Raw genomic sequence first — 12688 nt, 5'->3', positions numbered from 1 at the left:
ATCCCAAGAGTTTTCTAAAACCTTGAAAATTTACTTTTTTTCCTTAGAGAGGGAAATTACAAATACCCATAGATATTTAATGATTATTTTTTAATATATAAACCAGAAAACATTAAAAGAAAAAGAAAGTAACTATGTATGGGCTAGCCAAAACAAAGTATGAACACTGGAGCTGGGCTGTCAGTAATATATTAACAAAATGAACCTGCCACCCCTTTGTGAATTATGGCAGAGGTCCTGCTCCGTGCCATCCAGCCAGGATGTGAGATGCTGCATCTGCCCATGGCAGAGCCTTGGCTCAGGCAGTAGCTGCTCCCGCCTCAGCTCAGCTGGTTTCTGGTTTGTTTCCCATGTGTCAGCCAGCAGCGGCTGTCAGAGCATCCTCATCTGTAACAGTAGTGGGTTACAGAAACCAATGCAAAGATGCCCTTCTGTCCGCAGGGCCTTGGAAATGCGTGTGCAGTGGTGGGTGGGTGGCTGGGAGTGGCTGGATCACAAGGCAGAACATCGTCTTGTCTTCAGGTGTTAGATGAGGTTTTCTGCTTGCCACCTGGCGCTGCCTGCCTGGCTGGTTGGAGCACAGTGCCTTTACAAGGTGCTGTCTGCAGGCCAGTTCCACCATCTCATGAATGTGCTGCTTAAAGGATACCCAGTTTTTCAAATCTAATGTGTCCCTGAAGGCAGAAAACTGAAGCTCCTGTGTAAACCTGGACAAATGAATTCATCAGGCAAAAAAAAAAAAATAATTAAGTAATTGGAGAAAAGGTTGTCAGTTTGGGTGTATGTATGTGCTGACATGGAAAGGGTGGCAAACCAAAACTGGTGAAACCTCAGCAGCTGTTTCTGTTTTGACAGTTACATGGCTTGATTGAGTATGGTGTGTTGGTGCACTGTTTGATGTGTATGTAGATATACACTAAGGTGCAAATGCATTCAGGAACAGATGCCTCATTGCCCTGTTTTTCTGTGTCTGTATAAGGAGAGGGAGCTTTACTGTGGGCTTGGGCTGTAATTCTGCAAAGGGATAAATGATAATGCAGCTTGCAGCCACTGGTTGACCTCCACTCCCAAGGAGAAATGTTTCTGGAGACGTTTTTCTGTAGCATTTCTTCTTGCTTCTGTATTCAAAGCGAACTAGAAGTTTGAAAGATCACTTTGTCATTTTAGTGAGGTTATACAATAATCTTGGAGTCTGTTTTAGTTTTATTTTGCTTAAGTTTTATTGCATTTTGCTTAATTGCCTCTGCTTTATTGTTAATGAGACAAAAACCAGTTTGCGTAATAGCTCACAGAGTAAAATTATCAAGGAGCAGAGATGGAATTTGCATGTTAAAAGTTTATTTTTATTGTTTTCATTGTCTTCAAATTCCTCGTTTGGTTTTGTTCAGTCCTACAAACCTGCTGTGCGCTGCAGGCAACATCACTGACCCATCTGTGTCCTGCAAGTACATCCTTAGGGCAAGCTCATCTGGACCAGAGCAGAGGGAGGAGTTCTCCTGGCCCGATGGTGATGGTGCGCTGCCCATACTCTTGGGCATGCACTTGGTCAGGGCAGTGCCTCACTGCCTGAACACTCGCATCAGTCTGTCCTTTCTGGTCACTTCTGCAATCAGCTGAAAGTAGCCCTCTCTTCTTATATTTGTGAAATACACCAAAATGCCTCATTTTCCCTATTGTGGAATGACTTCAACTCCTGTAGTAACCGACTGTAGAAAAACCAGAGGCTGAGTTAAATGATACAGCTAACAAGCCAGTGACACTTGTTCTTTGGGTGTTTTTTTTTCTCCATTTTTTTCTTTAGTGAAGCCTGAGGGGAATACTACTCTCAGGAAGCCCATGAAATGCAAAATAAACTGGAAAGGAAAATATATTAATACAGCTGGTGAGCATCACTCAAGAAGCTAGGACATGCAGGCTTGTGCCTAGCATTACCCTGCTGTGGAGAGCTGAGGAAGGCTAAATGAGTTATTACTAGCTCCAATCTGAAAAGAGTATAGTTGCAATCTTTTCACAGAGCTTTCTCTGTGTCCCTGTGAAGAAAACCATATAGAAGTTATGTCGTCTAGCTTGGGGTCCAAATCATGGGTGGTAAAATCCGTGTATCTAAAACACTGTAGAATACCCTGCAAGGAATGGAAATTAATCGCATTATTACACGCAGTCATGATTTCCTTGCTGTTGCTGCCTCTTTTCTGTTATTCAGTACTATTTTGCATAGTGATTAACTGGCCATCTAATTTACATAGCTGCAGGCTTGCCTGCTGGGTAACCTTTTACTCCATTAATTGTTCTCCTAAAGTCAATGAGAGAAGTTTCCAAATTGGTCCCTTATGGACACAAAGTCCAGATGTGTGAGGAGGAGCCAGGACCTGGGACTTGCTGTGTATCATTGCTGGGTAAAATGAAATACGAAAAGTGCTGGGACAAACTTATTTCTATTTTGGTGGTTGATTTGGGGTCCATTTTCTCTCACTGAATGCTAAAATCATTGCTGTGTTACTGTGATAGAAATTTTCGTTCTCAGATACAGATGATGCACGCCGCCTGCGACATGGCGGGGTTCTGGGTCTGGCATGTATTTGCATAGGGCTTGACAAGATGTGTGCAGTGAGCCTTGGACGCCTACGCATGCAAAACGGCAGCTTCATGACCCATGCTCTATCTGCCTTGCTGCAGGTCTGCAGCGTGACCTGGCTGCAGGGGTGCCATGGGTCTGCCTGGGACCCCCTGCTCATTGCAGCGGCTGCTTACAGCTCTTTTCAAACTGGGGCCACATGCTGTGAGGCAGCATCGAGCAGGATGTCTGAAAGCTGTCCGGTTACCTGTTTCTTAACATTTTAGCAGCCTGACCTCCACTGTGGTTTGTCTGTCTTTGCTCAGCTTCCCGCAGCATGCTTCCTTCTGCCCCGTGCCAGCCCTTGGGTTCGCCAGACAGCGAGAGGAGTCAGTTCCTCAGGGCAGGAGAAGCAGGGTAGTGACTAGCTGCTGGTACAAACCTCCACCCTCCAGCTGTGGAGCAAGTGAGGCTACTCTTACACCAGCAAATAAAAGGAGCCAGGATCCATTTTCTGACCCTGGGAGTCAGTGGCACGGAAGGACCTCACTCCACCTCAGCCTCTAGGCTTTACACATGCTCTCTGCAGAAGGGCCAACTTTGTCTTGAAGCAAGATTCTGCTTCTCACACAGCAAAATAGCCTGGGCCAGTCCCTGTACCTGCCGCGGGTTTGCAGTATGCGTCCCCTACCCCCGGCCCGTTGGCATCTGCACAAGGCAGGTGGAGAGCAGAGCGGGCAGTGTGCAGTGACCCTTGTGCTCAGCAGGGCTGCCCGGGCATGGCGGTGTGCACCCAGGGGAGGAAGGCAAGGCAGCCTCGAAGGCCAGGTTCGTCGATAAGTCAGGGGAGGGTCAAGGGAAACCATTTTCAGCTGATCACACAGCTCGCTGGCCGTGAGACCAGGGACTGTGGTATTGACTAAAACCTCGTTTCCCACTGATTCACCCTGCAATTATGAGATTGAGCAGAAATCATAAACTCCATCTGAACCGTAGTTGTCCTTTTTTTTTTTTCTTCTCACTCCTGTGGTTTGAAACTATGTAGAAACGTTTGGAAGGTTTCTCAATACATGAGTTTAACCATAAGTCTCAGCAGGGGGAACATATTATTGGGGAAAGGGAATTACTGCTTTAGCTGTATGCAAGACACGTTACCTTGGAAAGAATCAACATCTCGCCAAAAGCTGGCTTCCCACTCTTGGTCTGGCAGGTCTGGAATTTTCAAGTCAGATGAATTTTGAAAGAATCGTTATGTAGCAGCAGTTTCAAAATATTAGTTTACTAATGACTTCCTTGCAGCAATGAGTGTGTGAGAAGTGAAAGCAGCAGAGATTTTTGGAGTCCCCTGGAGGAGGTGTGACAGTGATGCACATCGTGCCTCTTCACAGTCACAAGCATTGGATGGTTCTTGGGGTCATCTTAAACATTGCTAGAGAACTTGGTTTTCTTCAGTTTTGTTTGCAAGAGAACAGAATTAGTTTCCTTACAAGTGTAAAAAAAGAACAACCAACAAACAACCTCTGGAATAAGAGTGGTGTATTGCCATGCCCTTACCGTCTGCAGGAGCCTGACTTCAAATCCCAGTTGTGCTTAAGGATGGAAACAGAGCAGCTGTGGGCTGGTCCAGGCAGCATGAGCGAGGCTGTGTGCGAGAGCTGGCTCTGCCTTAAAACTCTGCCGGAGTCGTGTGTTGGATGGGGCCAAGCCGAGTGCTGGCCTGGCAGGTAGGATCAACCTGCGTGTCCTGGGCGCTGTGAGTGTGCCCAGGAGGAAGGGAGCTCTCTGCTGTGGTTTGCCTGTCTGGGTTCGTGGTGCAGAGCTTTGCTCCCTCTCTGCCTTTCTGGTGGTGGTGCTTGCCAGGCTGCACAGGGCTAGTTGCTTTTTTTTTTTTTTTTTTGTTACTATTTCCTTTTTCTTTCTAGTTTCAATGATGATATTTCTGGGAATGTTTAGGTCTAAAATATGCAGGTTTTGCAATAATTACTCTGTTCTGACTCAAAGGCTTTTCTGGAAATATGGTTTTAAGTTATGAAAATAGATTAACCCTTTGCATGTGTCTTGCTGGCAAAATGCAGAGTTGCTTTTGTTTGTCTGCTTTCTTCATGGTGCAGGTACTGGTGCCCTTGGCTGCCTGGAAAGGTAAGGAGAGAAGTTGCTGAAACCATGGAGGGTATAAGTACAAGTTAATGAGCACAGCATTCAATCCTAGACCTTTTAATGAGCAGAGAAAGTCTCCTGGATGTCCTGTCTGTTTCTAGTTCCATGGAACCCTGTTCATCTCTGTGGGTCTCTCCCTTCCCATAGTATCCAAGGGCCTCACAGACATTAATGAATGACTCACAACACATCTGTGAAATAAGGAAGTATCCCCGTTTTAGAAACGGGGACTAACACGGACGTAGATGATATGACTTGCCCAGTTTCACACAGGAAATGTGTAACCGAAGTGGGAATTGAACCAAGTCACTTGAGTTTAGCACTGGATTGCCTTTTCCCTTGGCAGGGCTACAGCAACTCCGCAGATGTTGCATGTGAGAATTTGGTTTAAGAATCAAATGTGTGAATCATGCTGGTAGATGCCTGGTTTTGTGGGTTGGTTTTTTTTTTTTTTTAATCCTTTAAAAAAGAATTTATATGTTTTCTAACAATTAGCTGCCACTGAAAAAGAGTAAAACTCACCCTGTGTGTCTGCCTCGGGACAGACGGGGATCAGGCAGATTCAGCTGGGCAGGGTGTGAATGTGCTGCAGGGGTTAGGCAGCAGTGTTCAGGTGTGTTAAGTGAGCGGCTTCTCCCAGGGAGTGTGCCCAGCCCCTACTGCGCTGCCCTTCCTGCTGGCCTGTGCATGGCGGGCGCTGCCCGGGACAGCTGTCCCCCTGCCCCTCTGACCATACACTCCATCCTCACCAGCAGCGCCGGGTACCTTTCATGCCTGCAGCCTTTGCCCCGTGGATCTCGTCCCTTCCCCTCCCTGCTGTGCCTTTCCAGCTGCCTCCTTGCCCAGCTGCGCCAGGAGACTAGGGGCACGCGGAGGGTAAGTGTGGCGTGGGTCGTCAGCTGGAAGCGGGGTTAGAGGAAAGGGGGCTGCGCATGGACACAAACTGCCTGAGACTGACCTTCACACTTCATACGGATATGCTTCTTTTATCGTCGAGCCAGAGGAGCACAGAGGGAGCAGTCTTTTGCCCATCCCAAGTGCTGCTCTGAGCTGTGGAGGATGCACATATCCTTTCTGTCACTACTTTTTTAGCCAGCTGTAGCCACTTAGGGAAGCGGCATTTGCCCCAGAGCATGGGGGAAGGTGAGTTGGGAGTCAGCATGGAGATTCCCTTGCTCCATGTTGGCCCCACATGCCTGCTCGGAAGAACTTCAACTCTTGTTACAGCAGAGTCCTCCTTTCTCCAGCAGAAGCGGATGTTGGAGAGGAAAGGGGAGCACTGCTTGTCCATGGTCCCTTGGCAAAGAGGGGAGGAGGACTGAAGAGCCCCACGGCTTCTTACCCCCTTCAGTCTAGAACTCCCATAATTGGCATGATGATGGCAGTGGTTTGGGGAATTTCCTGCTCGAGGGTGGCTGGAGGACTGGCTGTCCAGAGCAGGCACCACAGACATGACGATGCTGCATGGGCTAGAGATGGGTGAGGGGGCATAAGGAGTTTTTGCAGAGCCCACCAGCATTAACTGCTGCTGTACATCTCTTCCTGCACCACTGCCCATGTGCATCTGCCCTGCTTTGCTCACATCTCTCTCAGCTCCACCTGCGAGCATGCTCCCTCTTTCCTCTCTCAGTGTGCAAGCTCCTCATGGCAGCGTTTATTTTCTGTGGTATGTGACACTGAGCCCATCATTGGGACTCCTAGATGGATAAATTGTCACTTGTTGAAACGGCTGATTGCTGGGTCGCAACGCTTCAGCGACTCTAGGCATGAGCAAGAAACACCTGCAGGACCCAAGGTCTCTTGGTGCACAAAGCGCAGCAATGAGTCCGTCCAACTTGTGGCTCTTCACCCACAGAGCACTGCCTGGAGGTAGAAGCTGGGCACAGGGGATGCTTCTGTCTCTCCGCCATCCCACAGAGCTGCAAGGTGAAGGTCCCATTTGTTTCTCCTCTCTTTGGCTCGTGACCGCTGTGCTTTTGGCTGCAGGGTGGCCAGCCCTATCTGGAAAGACAAAATACACCATCCTGGTGATGGGGCAGGGAGAGTAACCTGGGACATGGGACATGGGATCCAGCTTCCTCAGGGGCAGGACAGTCATGTCTTGCATTTCATCACCACGTGCTTCACAGCAGTGCAGGAGGCACCTCTTCTCTTAGGGATGCTTTGTCCATAACACAGCACGGAGGCATCAGCTGATGCCAGATGCCAACAGGACTGAAGTGGTTTGAGCTGTTTGAGCTGGGTTTTAGGTGGCGTGGCCCCAAGGGAGGTGGAATTTCAGCCCTCTTCCCAGCTACATGAGTGCTCCCTGGGCCTGGGTGTGTGGTGGCCACAAAGTTCAAATGGAGTTTATGACACTTCACCAAACATGTTTCCACTTTGATCTTGGGACTTGGGAGTGGGCAGGGCTGTGTCCAGGCAGTGCAGTGCCATCATTCTGCTGTTTTGCTCTTCCTGAACTTACAGCTTCTGGGAGTCTGGACGGCAAAACTGGAGTGAAAACTTAAGTGGTGAAAAAATGACCATTTTCTCATGGATGTGGTTGGGCATGCTACTCAGGGGAGAGGATGCTACCTGCCACAGTGTTTAGCTTCTAGACTTACCCTTTTTTAGATGTTTGTATGTCCCTGTCTGCCTGGACTGAGTTGGTGTCTGTGCAGGGAGGTGCACGTGTCCCTTGGGAGGCCCTGGCACACCCTCAGGGGTTCTGCTGTTTGGAGAGGTGGGCTGGTGAGGTGGCGTCACACTGCAACCTCACCTTTGTACAGCTGGCATTGGCACAAGGAGGTGCAGCGGGGCTTGCTGCACTGTGTTTTCAGGAGGAAGGAAATGATGGGGGCTGGAGATCTGACAGGCATGATCAGGTCTGTGATGGCAGGCGGCTGAGCAATAGGGAAGGTGCAGTGCAGAATTGGACATGCTGTGGTAAAAAGGCAAGGCGGTGGCAAGCTGGGTTAAAGGCAGGTGGAAGAAGGTGGCAGGAGCAAAGCTCCTTTGGGCATGTGAGCCATAAAGTCAGAGGCTGTCCTGCAGCAGCCAGCTGTGGGAGCCCCTTGAAGCTTTCATAAATTTGTCACAAAGCCTGAGAGACCCTAAACTGCTTCTGAAAACCGGGGTTTCTGTGCAATCAGAATTGTCCTCTGAAGGCGCTTTAGTGAGCAATATGTTCTGCCTTTGGTCCTTCTGTGGTTCAGAAATTCTGTGGCCATGTAGGAAAGTAAGACAGAGGTGTTTAGTCCTGATGGTGTTCCTTGCTGAGCTGAGCTCTGGTGGCAGGTTCAGACTCCTCTGCTGCAGGCTGGGCTACACAGGTGCCATGGGACACAGGATTTGTGATGGGGAGGGACATCAGCCTGGGGAAACCAAACATTCTCATGTGGAATTGCAATCCTTGTGTGCAATGTGAAGGAAGTGTCTTTTTCTTTGCATGTAAAGCACACTTGGAGCACGGTCCATACTCAGGGTCGTTTTTGAAAGTAGATCTTCATTTGGAATGTTGCTTTCCTATAGCTAAACCTGACCCGTGTGCAGATCAGTTCTGGTCCTGTTAGGAAATTTGGGGGAGGCAAGTATGGAGGAACTGAATGGTCTACTTAAAACTGAATGTGGTCTAAATGCAAAACTCAGGACTAAATAGGAGCTATGCAGGAAGGGCTGTGGCACCTGTGTGCTGATCTGAATACTCAGTATCTGAGCAGACCTGAAATCCATGCCAGGCTGTGGAGCTTTTGCCTTGGCTGTGCTGCATCTGCCTGCAGCCGACACTGGTCCAGGAGGAGGAATGCCCCTGGCGCTGTGGTTGCTGTAAGCATGCACGTCACCATCAGGGCACACGTGCTGAAGGAGGTGAATGCAGTCACCAAGGGCTTCTCCAGCTGTTGGGACTCAGTTTGTGTACTGTTTCGGTTACCAAGCAATCCTCTCCATCAGGGCACCTGATGTAAGTCCTGTGTGCTCACTGCTGAGATGGCATTTTAATGTACGCGCATTGCAATTCCAACATGCTGTTTCTTTTACAGACTGAATTAAATTGTGGGCAAACAGAAGAGAGACAGTATCAAAATTACAGACTACCAAATCCACTGTAAGTAATCTCTGTTTTTTCTCTAGTGACTTAGCCTGGATGTGTGCACTGTCCTTTGCAGGGGGCTTAACCTGGCAGCAGGACTTGCTTTGCTCTTTGTCTGGTTTATTTTGCTTTATCTTCAATATATTTGAGAAGCATTTGCCTGGTGCGTCGTCCCAGTGCTGCAGTAGCATTTCATATTTCTGAGCCTAGTTACAAGAGGTAGTGACAGGGGATCTACTACAGCTGCCCAGTTTGCGTTGTAAATCCCTCTGTCATGAATCACTCTGAATGTCTGAGGTGGCACCTGCCCTTTTGTTCAAAGCTGCAGTTGGGAATCTGGTTGCAAAGGCCACAATCTCCAGGTAGCAGAGTGCCCTACCACCCTGTGCTTTGCCCATCACCTCATCTGCTTTTGTAAAGTGTGGACTTGCAGGTTTTTTGCAAGAACTGGGGAACATCGTGAGCTACTGAAAAAAGGGATGTGGTTTCCCACAGATGTGTCTGTCCAGGTTGATTCCTCGGTAAATTAAAAAGGGGTAAATGCTGAATGTGGCTTTTCCGTAGATGGGACATTTTAATGGCTGCCAATAAGAAGGGAGCTGCATCTGTCCCTCAGAGGAGCAGCAATAAGAACTTTTGTTTTACTTAATTCACTCACTTCCACAAAACTTCTAAGATTTAAAATATATTTAACATATGTCAGATGTTGGTAATCAGTTAGGTTTAGTTAAAATTGCCCAAATGGCTTAAAAATTATCACAAGCAATAAACAGGCAGATCTTCTAGCAGCACAGCAGACATTCTCAAATAAACTTTGCATTCTTAAAAACAGGCTCAAATTAGGTGTTATAGAAGAAAATGTTGTTATGGTTGGAAAAAAAATAAAAAATATAATCTAGGAAAGGCAGAGTTGTAACGTCTTCCCACTAGTCACACTGGGTCTTGATCTGGCTGGGAGAGGACCAAGCACTGGAGAAAATCCTTCCACCTGCTTGAGTATTGCCAACAGCAGAGTTTTGCCACCAACAGGATCTACTGTAACAAGATGTTTCAGTGTCCTGGAAACAAAAGGCAAGGGACAGAAAGCTAAGCACTGCAGTTTCCACATCGCTTGAAAGGAATGAATTCTGGAGGCCAACTACAGTGCAGAAGAAGACCTGATGCCTTCACATGTCTTTTCAGTGATGTCCCCACCAGGAGCTCAGGTGGCAGGTGCAGCCTGCAGCATTTCTCTTCCGACTTATGGGGGGTCTCAATCCTAAATCCAATGGTAAAGAGCTTGTCTGGGTGTGTGGCTGCATATATGTGGTGATAGTCTCAGGCACAGAGGGACCAGCCGAAGGCTCGACACTACTTAGTGTTTCCTCAAACCCTTTAGGAGGACTTAGGTGGGGCTTAGAATTGGGAGAGACTCTGTGCTTGGGCCGCTTTGCAGGAATTCATTTCAGCCATAATAAAGTAATTCAAAATATCAACCATTGTGGCTTTCTAATAGAGCATTTCTAAGCATTTTATCTCAGGCTTCAGGGTAAAATTCTGGTCCCATTAGAATCAGAAGGAATTTTGTCACTGATTTCTTTCATCAGGTGGCAGTCTTTGTTTCCACCATTGCAAATGAAACAGGCATTTCTGTTCATGTTCGCTCCATTGCATGTAGAGTAAAACCCTAAGAAATTATGTTTGAATAGAAATAATAGCTGGAATCCCCAGTTTTAGTGCCTGTACTTTGGATATGCCCACAGACATGCAATGTTAACAGCTGGAAACCATGTGCCACAAAATCCATGTGACTTTTTTTCTTAAAAGATTTGCTGATGTGCCAATGCCATGCGCTGCCTTGCTGTGCATTAGCTGCTGTCGTGCTGCTCTGCAGAGAGCACAGTGCAGAATACACACTAAGTGAAAGTGATAAGCAAAAATAGTAGAGGCATAACACATGACAGAAAGAAGAAGCTACTCGAGTCATGAGGAGGAGATGAAAGTGAAACCAAAAGATGTGCCTTTTCTGAGAAAAAATGGGAGAATTGGGGAAGTGTGATGAATATTAAAAGGCTCAAGTCTGAAGGTAGATTTTGTCTGAGGTAAGGAGTACAGAAACTGGAAGGAAAATGAGGAAGAAAAAAAAGTCTCTTTTCCCACCCACCTTAGTCCCACTAAGTCCAGGAGCCAGCAGGCAGCTGCCTGTGTGCAGAGGAGCTCTGTGGAGGGCTGGCCTGCGCCAGCCCCCCTGCCTCTGCCAGCTGGAGGGATGCACCAAGTGAAAGACAGAGCAGTGGGAACAAGATCTCTTCTCTGGTGTAATGCAACGAGATGCTCCTGAGTTACTCTAGGTTGTATCTGAGCTGAGCGGAGCAGTGCCAGGCATCTGCAGCCAGCTTGCTGGAAGCTCTCATTCCCTTCCTTCACCATGCCTCAAGGTTCACAGGGGAGAAAGCCTCCTACAGCTTTTAACTGGGTGGACTTAGTTTTTTACTACCACTGCATTTTCACTGCTGAATTTTCTTTGGAGTGCTTTCCATCTGGAGTAACTGCATCCAGCTAGGAGATTGCCATTGCCATTCCAGGGGCCATTTCCAGTAATGGAAAAAATATGTGGAAAGTAGCCTGAATTGCCCGAGAATGGCTGTGCTCGCTGCTGTAGGCAGCAGGTGCACCTTTTTGTTGACCAATTCTTTAAATGTTAACTTTTGTGCAGAGTTCTTAACAAAGTCAGCTGGGGCCCATGTGTTCATCAGAGGAGACCGAGGATGGTATGAACATTAGGGATGATACTGAATCATCTCAGGAAGCTTCCTCACATTATTCCTAATTATTACATCTTTAGGAGTGAAAAGGGAGCCTATAGGAGAAAACACTATTAAAATGTTTTTCAGGCATTCTTGAGTTGGCAGTTCTTAAATGTGAGTGCTTGAGCTTGTGGGAGGCGGCGTTCACTTTACGCTTGCTGAAAAAATCTCTGCTTAAATCCATTTCTACCAAGTTAACATGCCCTGTGTGCCATGAGTGGGGCAAAGAACAGCATCTTAGGCAAAAATCTACATGATAAATCAGCTCTGCAGCTGTCTTTGATCTTAAGTAAGTCCTGTGCTGTAAGTACAGTGCTCTAAGCCTAGCCCAGACCATGGTTGGTGTTAGTCAGCACTGAAGAGTCAGCACTCTCCAAAAAGGGGTTTCAAAATGTAATTAATTATTCTTCATAGCAATAAGCCCATAAACATGAGGCACCTTTCTTAGCAGGTTGGGGCAAGTGCAGGTGCTCTGCAGGTCCTGGGAAGAGGTGAAGCTCATGCTGGAGAGGAGCAGAACCTATATTTGAGGAAAAGGAAGGTGAAGTTTAAGGACAGGACTGATTTTCTGTATATTCACCTAAGATGTGGGTGCCACAACTGGCCAAGTAAGCCATGAACCCAGTCAATATGAGCTGACATCTCAGGGCAATCAGTCTCACTGAACTGGGACCTTAATGTGGGACTCATTGCCCCCGCTGGGTCCCTCATCGGCACTTGCCTGTCTGTGATAGTATAAGGAGCTGTGTCTAAGGACTCGAACCCTGACTTCTGGCCCTCTAAGATTAGGTGAAAACAATCCTGTCCAAAGAATAGGCAGTTTTTAACCACTTTTGTAAAGTCTAGTTGGTCATGATATGTCCTAGGGTGTTGTCATATCTTGAGACTCTGCAAAATCAAAGTTGCTTTATGCTCCATTTCTCTCTCTCCTCATTGAATGTGGAGGGTCCACAGGGTTGTGGGAATGACTAAGGAGTGGGTAATCTTGCAGGACTTTATGTCGAATGCAACCAACCTCTTCTGCTGGCTCTTCACCATTGCTCCCCAAGATGAAGTCAGGCCATTTTGCAGCTGAAACCTCAGTCCCCTGTGCTTCCCTGTTTTGCTGGGTTTACACTTCAG

The 12688-nt window shown here is 47.4% G+C and overlaps 1 protein-coding gene across 8 annotated transcripts in view; it reads left to right on the top strand.

Annotated features, from left to right (window-relative positions):
- HIVEP3 (HIVEP zinc finger 3) overlaps positions 1-12688 on the top strand; it is a 287505-nt gene that overhangs the window by 204073 nt on the left and 70744 nt on the right. For all 8 annotated transcript variants that reach the window (XM_080379503.1, XM_080379499.1, XM_080379501.1 and 5 more), the window contains one exon: positions 8731-8795. The gene's annotated coding sequence lies outside the window, so the exon portion shown is untranslated. Of the gene's footprint in view, positions 1-8730; positions 8796-12688 lie in introns of those variants that run through there.

This window comes from Falco punctatus (assembly GCF_963210335.1).
Source record: "Falco punctatus genome assembly, chromosome: 3".
NCBI classification, from domain to species: Eukaryota; Metazoa; Chordata; class Aves; order Falconiformes; family Falconidae; genus Falco; species Falco punctatus.
Note: the sequence above shows the minus strand (reverse complement) of the source record. Positions and strands in the feature narration are given on the sequence as shown.